We start from the raw sequence: 11,832 nt of genomic DNA, 5'->3' as shown, positions 1-11,832 counted from the left end.
CTTCAACCATTCTGATGTTGCTTAGGTTATCTTAATATCCAAATAAATCTTTACAAAAGTTTCTTTTTCCAACCTCACAAGCAGCACCAAACTTAGCCTTAGCATTATTAAAAACAGCTGAGTATTGTTCATCACTTATCAAAATAACCACCAATATTTCTTTAACCATTCTCTGATATTTTAATCTCATTCTCTCCTCATGGCCTTGATTAGACGTACGACTGTTAGTCCTAGCCTAGTTCATGGCACATGAAGCAGAGAATCATGTCCTCCCTCTCAACTAGGGAGGTTTTGATGGTGCTCGACCCACCAACATGTCAGGGGATCTCCCCGGTAAGAAGTCCCAATTAGACCTTAGACCGTTTGGTGTAGGAGTCCTAAAAGTGGGTCATATGGTAATGCTTTGACTACTGTTTTGAATAGAGGTAAGTAAGATGTCCTTGTTGGTAGAAAGGTTGTGACATATGCAGTAATTCAAGAGAGGTGCATGAGTGGTTCTAACACACAGAGCGTGAGGTGAGTACGCCCCTTGGAAACCTGTGATAGCACGGAGTTAAGAAGGGAACACATGAGCAAAGATGCATCACAACATGGAAGGAAAGTAAGCTAGCAATCCAAAGTGATGGTTCTACCATAGCACATTTCAAAAAGATTCATACATACATATACAGAAATAGATACACATGCATGTGTAAGAAAACAGAAACATATGTCATTTAGAGTACTCAAGATAGTTGAAATACAATACAACATATGCATGAAACGTGTTGGCTTTTTTATATTAAGAAGTGTAAGTTCCAGTCATATAATACATCCATGACCAACCACTAGTTCTGACAATGGAACGTTACAGTCACTACCGCTTGCTCCTCCAAAGAGATATACGAACTTTGCACAGTGGAGAAGCCAAGGCTCGTTACAATATTGTCCAAGCTTTCTCTAAGATACTCCTATTTGAAGCTTGGATAACCAGAAGCCTCTAGAATGAGTTATGAGGGCTTATTTATAGCAAAGGGTAGGATGAACCTTAAGATTCCCCTTTGTGACTATTCATCTATCCTCATGACTCTTCCACTACTCTATGGCTATCACATTCAACTATTGACACTTGAAATTCCACTTGACAAGACGTTACATACAATCCACACATGTACCCATGTGAGACAAATGGCTTGAGCAAGCCATGCAAGACATCACTGACACGCAGACCGTTGTGGTGGGACCAACTCTTTGACATCCTTGTGATGGTCGATGGTGAAGAACTGATGCCAGGCTTGGTCATCTGTGATGGTGTCCATGCACTTAATGGTGACATCTTGTTGAAGCAAACTCTTGCCTCTGTTTCATTTGGGTACACTGATATGGCTCCTCTACCCAACTCATCTGATAGCATGCGCATGGTCATCTTGGGTGTTGTTGGACCGACAACATCTTGATGCATAGCATCCGTGCTGATATCCAAGCATGTTCTAGTGGTCGTGCACATCAACTTGTCAAAATACATATTTAGATCTCATTACCCTGATGATGGACTCACCTAGCTAGTCCGAAACGTCGGTTTCAAAATTTCTCACAGGTCTTTCCATTAATTAAATATTTAGCTTTAGTCGGACTTTCTTCTTGTGCCTGGTGAGTATGCCAAATGGGTGGATCACATAAGTGCGCACAATGACATGCATGTTGCTGAATTCCCTTGCATGCGATTGACTACACTACTCAACTTGTCTGCTCCGTGCCAGCTGCTGGGATGGATCTATAACTTGTACGGGTGCAGTTTCATCTATTTGTGCATCTTGCGCCCCTTTTCGTACCTATTCCTACTGCAACTCTTCTCTGATATGTACAACTCTTGTTCCCCTTGAGTTGTTGCTTCAACCCATGCAACTCCTTCTCTATTCCTTTCTCCGCCTTCGTGCAATCTTTGTGTCGCGCTGTCAGCACGTAGCCTCAATCTCCAAAGATGCTTTCATCATGAGTGGATCTTCTTTGAACTTGCAGCTTGGCTCTGCCTCTATGCTATCAACAACCTTCATCTTGCATTCATGGCATGCAAGTGTGCTGCTCACTGTGATTCTATTGCCATTCATCTTGATATCCTTGTCCATGAACAATTTGATGTCTTTGTGGATAGGAAAGTTCATAAACACTTGATCAAATGCATCCCCAGTTTCTTGGAGACATAGAAACACTCATGGCAAGCAATTTGTAATTCAAAAACCAAAACAAACTTGAGGACTAACTTGCAACATACCTGTGTGGTTGATTGTGAAGGTTACGCAATTTCTGTCAGGAGGTCGGGAGACTGACTACCAAAACTATGCAAGGAATAGTCCAGGATGTGGGGAGGTTGACTAACTACTGGAACTGTGCAATGCATAGTCCATCCTAGCCTACTTAGGAATGAAACTACACAATGCACAATTTTAGTCAGCAATGGCATGCAACCAAAAAAATACATTGCGCAGTTTCTGGGGTCAGTAGGACACTCCCTCAAAGAATTGCACAATTCAAGCTTGGAGGTCATTGTTGGGCCATACTTGCGTAATTTCTAGAGGGAAGGTAGATCCTTCACTTCCAAAAATGCGCAGTGCTAGCCGGGCAAGGCACAGTGCAGGCCAAGGCAGCCCAAACCGGCCGATGGGTGACTGAAAACATGAGAAGTTTGAATGCATGATGAGATGAGTGCAAACAAGAGTGAATGATCATACATGAAAAAAACAAGTGCAGGATTCAGAAAACGAGAAAGCATGCATGTGTGTGAAGTGAGTCGCCACAATGGCGACCATCCATGCAAAAACAATGTCATGCATGCAACAATAGTGAGATGGGAAAAAAGGGTGCTTATAAAAGATAACATACATCAAAACAATAGCAAGTGCTCATTGAAATCAAGTAGATAGTACTCACAAAGTGAAACACAAAAAGCAACAGAAACACAACGCAAGACATGAAAAGTGGGCTTACCCCAACATAGCTACGATGAATGTGTCGATGACTCCTAGATGCAATGTTGGATGTTAGAGATGCAAGGTCGATGTGGGTAATGAGCTCTACAGCATCCGGTTGATGAGTTTTGATCAAATTGAGTTGGGACATGCATGCCACAAATCTAAGAAAAGCGACACTTGGCGGGAGGTTTCTGAAATGATCCTTGCATGTAACCTCAAGTTGCTAAAATAGATCCTTGAATCAAGGGATGCCTTTGCATGCTACCTTGGGAGAAGTAGTCCATATATGAAAATCATTTTTTCTTGGTCCCGGAGGGAACCGGTCAACCTGAAGGCACATGCATCAGCCTGCGAGCCTGGGATGAAAATATACACATTTTTTGGGCTAAGAAGAGATGGTTGTCCCAGAGGGATTATGCAATTTATGGGAGGAACAGGTGATTTTCTCCTAGGATTATGCAATTTCTGGGATGATCAGAGGTCCTAGGTCAGACCTCGCAATTTCATCAAGGAAGCATGTCTGACTGTATTGCGCAATTTTTACGCCCAGCAGGCTACCTGGCTGGATTTGCCCAATTTCTGCTAGCTATTGGTCTGGCTGTCGCAGAGGGATTGCACAATTTCTGGGAGCAATAGGTGGTTGTTGCCTAGAATTGTGCAATTTCTGGGCTGATCAGTTTTCCTAGGATGAATTGCACAATTTTTTAGAGGAAGACTATCAGGAGGAATTGCCCAATTCTGGAGCCTAGCTAGGTTTGCACAATTTTTGGAGGGAATGTTGGTTCCCCTCCAGAATTGCACAATTCCCAAAGGGAGATGCTCAACTAACATCTAACACTAAGTCCAAAAAGAAGCCTCTGAAGGGGGTGGAATAGACTTGCATGCACAGGCTGACAAGACTCTATGAAACAGTTGAAGTTGATGTGCTTAATAGTGTAAGACATGTTGTTGAGGATGGTCAGTAGGGAGGCTCCAAAATGAAGCTAGGGAAAAATTTTGGAGGGTGGTTGTAGCTGCTACAACAGGAGGATACACACTTTCTTTTATAAAGGAAATATATCCAATCTCCCTCATAACTAGGGAGATAAGTCCATCATCAATAATGTTTTATCCTTCCACCTACACAAGCTCTTTCTTTTGCATCATGATGTCATCAGAGAACATAAACCTTCCGGAACATTATTCCTTTTATCTTCATATGTCAACAAAGTTAGCTTTCAATCATAAATTTAAACTTCAATGTCATCAAGGTTCTTATAACTCTCTCTTTCCATCATTCTCAGCATCATCATAAAGTCATCAACAAATACAAGGTAGGCTTGCATCCCGTAAATCTTATCAACAAGTATAAAAAAGCACAATTATATATGTACAAGAGCATGAAGATAACTTTATCAATCTAGGGTTATCATGTCATCACAAGGAGAGCATCTAGGGTTATGGAAACTTCAAAATTAAACCGTATATATCCTACATCTAAACCTTGTTAGGGTTTCAATCATACGGGAGGATTTACACCGAGGGTATCACTTTCATTCCATAGGATAATATATCAACCTTTACTAGGGTTTTATCATAAACCCTAGATATTATCAACAAACCCTAAAAATTTAGGGTTTTACCAAAGTTAATAAATAGCAAAAGATAATACTACAAGGGTTGATTTAATCTAGAGATCAAACACCCTAACAATATATGAATCTTCATGATTCTATGGAAAAAACATAGAGATGAAAGAGAAATTTAAAGAAAAATGATCATACCTTCTCATATGATGGAGACCTGCTACAAATATTAAAACATACCTTGATTTACTTATTTTACAAACCTTTAAGTGCTCCCTCTCACCATGATATTCTTCTTCAGCAAAGCATCACCATCCTCATGGTCCATCCTCATGTAAGTCTACTTTTATTAGAGTGCCCAAGGATCCAACTTGATTACCAAGTTACCATTCTCTCTATTCATCATGCTCTTCATGGCATAATATTAGTATATCTTTTCTCATTTTTCTTCCTTCATTATGTACCTATAACATTCACTGACAAGTACCACCAATAAAATATACAAATACAAGCATGAGCATGATTTTGACAATCTAGGGATACTTTAGGGAGGGATAATTCCTAGATATTTCATATCCAACCCCTAGGTCTTTTGATATTACTTTTAGAAACATAAACCCTATGGTTTGAATCTTAAATCCAATTCTACCCTCACTAAGGTTTTCAATTTCACCCTAGACTCCCTATAGACCCTATATATCAAACTCTAGGCTTCTATAGTAGAATAGGGTTTGGGTGTTTCTTATGATTAGAGTATCCAAATACCAACTAGGGTTTACAAAAAAACTTAGATTCCAACAACTTCCAACAATATGAAGACTACAAACTCTAGAACCAAAAAATGAAATCTCAAACCCTAATCCAATTTAGTTTATACCTTATATGGATAAAAACAATTATATGTACCTCAAGGACTACATACCTTAGCCCTCCAAGATCACAAGAGGTCTGTTACAATGATTTCTTCAAGATTCCATGACCTTCTTGTTGTTTTTCAAGAATGAATACTCCAAAGATGTCGAGGAGAAGGACTTCCTTAAAAGGTACTATAGCTTTCATTGATGTCAAGATATTCTCAATAGCAATGCTCTACACAAGGTGACTAATTGTAGCTTCATAATCCTTCAAGCTTGGTACTAATTTCTTCCAACCAAGCATACTTTCTTCACCAATTTGAATTTGAATACAAATATGGATGCAACATGTTCTCATTTTCACTTATGAATCTCGGAAGATTGTAATAAGGGTAATTTTTCTACACATGAACTATATGACAGTCCTTTATTGTAGAATGAGTTTTTTCCTGCAGCGTTAAGTTGCCTTGTTGGATTGTAAGTCTTGAAATGTCACTTATTCAAATTTTGGATGTGTAACAATGATTAGTGTATTCAAGTTACTAGATAAATAAATGTTGAAAATATGAGTTAGAACCAATGGACAATAGATAAATGAGCAATAAAATAAAATCTTCAAGGAAGGTAAGATATAACAGTGTGAAACTTGCAATTATGAATTAAACTCACACTCCCAGCTCTCAATGATCAGGATGAAAGGTGAAATGCAAGATCTAGTCTAGGATGAGAATTCAAGATGAGTCATGACCAAATTAGTAATTACTTCAATGAGATGGAAATTTTGAAAAGTGCTCCAAGAACAATCATTTGTAACCAATATATCCCAATTTCCAATTATCAAGCAAGATTACAAGATTCAAATACAATTTATAAAGGCACTTCAAAAAAAAATTACTTAATGAAGTTATGATAGAAATACTTCCTGATTACTTATACGTACTTATTATGATTACTCTTTCACTTATTAAATTTGGTAATTAGGACAAGAGGAATCTTCGAGATTATAGGAGCACAATTATAAGAAATTAGATGAGATTGCTAACAGTGAAATTAGATGATGAAATGCAACAAAAATATTTAAACTTGCTAATAGTTTCTCTCAATTGTTGGATATTTATAGGAATTTCATGTTGATAAATGGAAACAAGAAATTTTAGTTTAATTTGTCCTTGAATTAAACTAAGAGTTAAAATCAAATTATATTCTCATAGCAACTTGTAAATAGTTAATTAAGTTAAATTAACTTAATTAGCTTAGGAATTTCAAGTTGGAAGTCTTTTTTAAGTCATGTATATGTTCTCCCTAATTTCTAGGGGTTTAGGATGAGTTTAATTCTAAGTTGTAATTAGATAACTCAGTTTACTAAGTTATGTTCGATTAAATTAGTTCCAAACTTGTTGAGGAACTAATAGAGAGTTAACAGTCAGTTGGTGCACTAGTGCATCCATAAGTGTCACTCTAGTTAACTGAAGATTCCCTCATCAAAAACTCATGCATGTCGATTATGAGAAAGGCCCGGTTGAGACTAGAGTGCAAGGATAGTGTACTATTAGTATGGTGATTTACTGAGCTGTAAATATCATGCATGCAATCAAAGAAGAATCTATGTTTGGATTGCGCAGTTTTGGAAGCATGAATTCCCTTTAAATATGGGTTCTTCATCCTATGAATTGCGCAAGATATTATGATATTGGGGAGTTTCTGAATGGGCTAAGGATTTAGATTGAGCTAGATTTTGAACTGAGAGAGTTGAGCATACTTGTGCAGAATTGTTCTAGTGAGAACAATCTTTGTATCTTCACAATTATTTCTGATATATGCAATATAGATAGTGGGGTTTTGAGCAGTGGCTTTCCCCAAATAAATATTGTGTTATATGCCATTGATTTATCTTCTTCTTGTTCATATTGTTTTCATCGATATATTGGCTTCCATTGGTTGAAAGTAGAAGTAGATTCTTGTCATGTGCTTTAGTAAATTGCATGAGCTTGTGAATCTACAAGATTTTCTACATGGTATCGGAGCTGATACCAATATACTATAGAAGATTTCTAGGTTTTGAGTTTTGGGTTATAGGTGAAATTCATATTCTCAATACATACTTCAAGATCGGCAAATGGTGTTCTACAGTTTGCAGCTCGAGTATGCCTTGGAAGGAAACTCGAATTTTATACCCTGGAAGGATAGAATGGAGGTTGTGCTAGAGGATAATGGCTTGAAGGAATTTGTTGATCAAGAAATTCCTAAGCCAGTAGCATCAGATGCAAATAATTTTGCTAAATGGAAGAAGTATGTGATGAAGGTGAGGCAGATAATCCTTCAAGGAGTTCGAGACAACATTGTTTTGAGTCTCCATGGCAAGGAAACTCTGTATACTATGTGGAAAAAATTGACGGACTTGTATCAGAACAACAATGACTAAAGGAAATTGGAATTAAAGGACAAAATTTGAAAAATAAAAATCGAGAAAGGCGAGATGATTCTAAAATACTTGACTAGGTTCACCAAGTGTCATGATTAACTTGGAAGTGTTGGAATCATTTTTTCCAATGATGATATGGTGAGTCTTTCTCTTCTAGGACTCCCAAAGAGTTGGCATAGTTATTAGGACTCTGTCAATGATCGAAAGAAGTTGCCAGGTTGGGAACGACTATGGTCGGATTTGATGCAAGAGGAGATCAACAGGAACACCAGGGATGGCTCTTCATCAAAGATTGATGATGAAGATGTTGGCATTTTGGCACAGGTGTGGCGCTACGATACAGGTGTTGTCCTTGATGGCAACTCTCTTTGATGACAGATCTCAGTCCAGACTACAAGTATGAAGAGAAATTTCATACACGCAGGTTCATTAATCTCAAGTTGCATATACATGCAGGTACGCTATATACTAAGTCGCGGATACGCAGGTTCGCTATATATGAAGTCGCGTATGCACGCAGCTTCATGAACAGAAAAGGGCGTACATGTCGAGAAGCTTCTCTTTGGTCCGTGGTAGTTAGTCCTCGGTACTTGAGCCTATGTCTTTGGACCAAAGTATCTCGACAGACATGTTGATCCCTAGTTTTGAAGTTGATGGTATTGGATTTCTATGGTTTTGGCCCTTGGTATTAAGCAAGGCCTAAGGCTATATAAGGAGAAGAAGATCATTAGGCAAATACAATTGTAAAGTCTTGAATATCTGAAAAGGAAAGAGATCTGGTATGCAGGTTCTGGGTTGCTTGATCTAAGCTAAGGAGAGATCACACCGGTTGATGGAAGACTAGATCTAAGGACAGATCGGGATCTAATGGTTTGAAATGCACTATTATGATATGGTTGATTATGCGTATTTCTAGATCTGCATACTGACGCAATGTTATGTTCTGGGTCTAACTGATGTCTGGTACAGCTACAAGTTAAGAGAATTTATTTTTAGATCTGTACGCAAGTTGTCTTTGGTAAAAGCGCGTGTATACGCGGGTTTCTCTCATTGAAGTAGCGTATATCTTTCGAAGTTTGATTTTTGGGGTTGCAGTTGGGTCTGACTGCTATTGTAGAGTTCTGTAGTCTGCTCTGTGTTCTGGTAACTGGTGTTGACATGGTTTCAGTGGTTCAGTGATTCAAAGATTGATGATGCTAGTATTGGTCGTTTTGTGCTTCAATGATCTGTTATGAAAGTTGAATGAATTGTGGTCTTCAGATTGTAATGTTGTGCTTCAGGAATATCCAGTCTGAAAATGTATGAAAAGTGGTACCTGAAGGAAAGAATATTGTAGGCTAGCACCTACGTACTAGTATCTTAGCTAGTACAAGAGCAAAGGGGGTTGGAGCTCCCTTCCAAGGAAGTTTGGAGAACGAGAGAAGGTTGAAGCCTTCAGCAGGTTGTAGCCTGCGTACTGGTATAAGGCTGCACCAATACAAAAGATTGTTAACTAAAGTTTCATATTAAAGAAAGATAGAGACGACTTGCAGCAGGTGGTTTTCACCCACATTGGGTTTCCACCTTATATCATGGTGTTCACGTGTGTGTTTTCTGTGTGATGATCTGTTCTTTTATACTGCACCTGTTTTACTATCATGGTTAATAATGTCCTGATGCATTTACTGAAGATAAGCTACTGAATCATAAGTTTTCTTGTTATACGCTGGTTTCTTTAGACACAGTAGCGTGTACACGCTGTTTCACTTAACTGAAGTAGCGTATATGTTTCTGAGCATAAAATGAAAAAGTTTTTCTGATAATACTGATTCACCCCCCCCCCCCCTCTCAGTATTATTTCCAACAATTGGTATCAGAGCAGGTCCTTCAGAGAAGCTTGATTTCTTGAAGGTAGATCGTTCATCATGAGCAACTATGAGAGAGAAGCATCAATTAGGCCACCGGTTTTTGATGGGACAAACTTCAATTATTTGAAGGTAAGAGTTACTGCCTATCTTCAATCTCTTGGTACAGAAGTTTGGGACATCGTAGAGACAGGCTACGCTTTTCCTTCAGCTACTCCTACAGATGCAGACGAGAAAAAGAAATATGAAACAAATGCGAAAGCAGTCAGTACTCTATTGTTATGTATATCCCAATCGGAATTCATGAAGGTAATGCACTATAAATCTGCAAAAGAAATATGGGACAAGATTGTCACGAGCTATGAAGGAGACGAACAGGTAAAGCGTGCTAAACTTCAAACTCTCAGGATTAAGTATGAGACTCTCAGAACGTATAATGATGAAAGTGTGGCTAACTATTTCCTTAGAGTTGATGAGATTGTTAATTGCATGAAAAACTTGGGTGAAGAAATAAAAGAGGCTATTGTGGTTGAAAAGGTTCTAAGATCATTGTCCCCCAAATTTGAATCTAAAGTGTCTGCAATAGAAGAAAAGGAAAATCTACGAATTCTTACTATGTCTCAGCTTCATGGAATTCTAACTGCTTATGAAATGAGAAAGGGAGGTCCATCAGACATAAGAGAAGTTGCTTTCAAGGCTTCAGGCAAAGGAGATTATTATGAAGCAAGTCACATGCCAGAAGATGAAGAAGAAGAATCAAATTTTGTCAGAAATCTTCAAAGGGGTTCTGGAAGGTTCAGAGGTAAGTTACCTTTTAAATGCTTTGCTTGTGGAAGAGTAGGTCATTATGCTTCCAGATGTCCTCACAAAGATAAGAATGACAAGGGAAAGGAACCTGTTAAATGGAACAAGTAACAAAATGAAAAGAAGAAAAGCTATTACACTCATGAAGATAGTGATGGTCTTTCAAATAGTGATGAAGATGAACAAGGTAATAGATATAAACTTTTAATGGCTTTTGAAGATGATGAATACGTGGATGCGATAGATGTAGAAGGTTTTTGTGAAGAAATGAAAGATCTAAAAGTTTGCTTAGAAGAGAAGAATGCTATTATTGATTCTCTACAATGTCAACTAGCTGAAAAGGAAAAACATCTTGAAAAATTGGAATGTGAGATTGTTTGTCTTAGAAAGGAGATTGAGAAAACAAAAGCGATTAATATTAAATTTGTTAAAGGATCTGAAACCTTGGATGAGATTATCAATGTGCAGCGATCTCCTCTGATCAAGACAGGTCTTGGATATAATGGAGAAACATCTCAAGCCTCTACCTCTAAAAGTTATCTTGATGCAGCAAGGAGAAGCGAGGAAAGGCCAAATAAAAGTCATCAGGTGAATCAAGGACAGTTTGCCTCAAGAACAAATAAAGACCATCAAGAAATTCGGGGAAAAACTACCTTAAGGACAAACAGAAGCTACAATCAGCCACAGGTAAAATCTTCCCAATTTTCTCCAAGAATGAATGTGAATAGAAGCTACAATCGGTTGGATGATAGATCTGATTATCGCAGAAGTTTCTTTAATGGCCAATGCTTTTTTTGCCATAACTCCGGTCACAAAGCAGCTCAATGTGTTTCCTACAAGACAATCATGACTAGAGAAGCTCAAAAGCAAGGGAGAATGACTGGAACCATGAAAAGGACTTATAACAACTTTTCGGTTCTTGAAAATGAAATTGAATGCTCTATTTGTAATAACTTTGGTCATGAAGACTCTGAATGCAGGAGCAGGTTCCAAAAGACAACTCAGAAGGAACAAACCTCAAATGTCAGAACATGGAGAATAAAGGAACCGCAACCAGAAAGATGTGGGATAGCCTTTTATGCAGAAGGTCAAGAAAGTCTATGGTACATTGACAGCGGATGTTCGAAGCATATGACAGGGGACAAAGAAAAGCTTGAGTCATATACCGCATTAGAAAAGGGGAAGAAAGTTTCTTTTGGAAACGATATCTCTGCAGCCATAAAAGGAAAAGGTGTTGCTCCATTGAAAGAGAAGGTCAAAGCTGGAAATGTTTTGTATGTTGATGGACTGAAGCATAATCTTCTGAGTGTCAGTCAGATGTGCGATCAAGGAACAAGGTAATATTTAGATCAAATGGATGTTGTGTTCGTGATCTTGATACAGGTAAAACAATGA

This window comes from Pinus tabuliformis, chromosome J (assembly GCF_031772625.1).
Source record: "Pinus tabuliformis cultivar Carrire ecotype Pingquan chromosome J, CPIR1, whole genome shotgun sequence".
Classification (NCBI taxonomy): Eukaryota; Viridiplantae; Streptophyta; class Pinopsida; order Pinales; family Pinaceae; genus Pinus; species Pinus tabuliformis.
The sequence above is the reverse complement of the archived record's forward strand: the minus strand, read 5'-3'. Positions refer to the sequence as shown.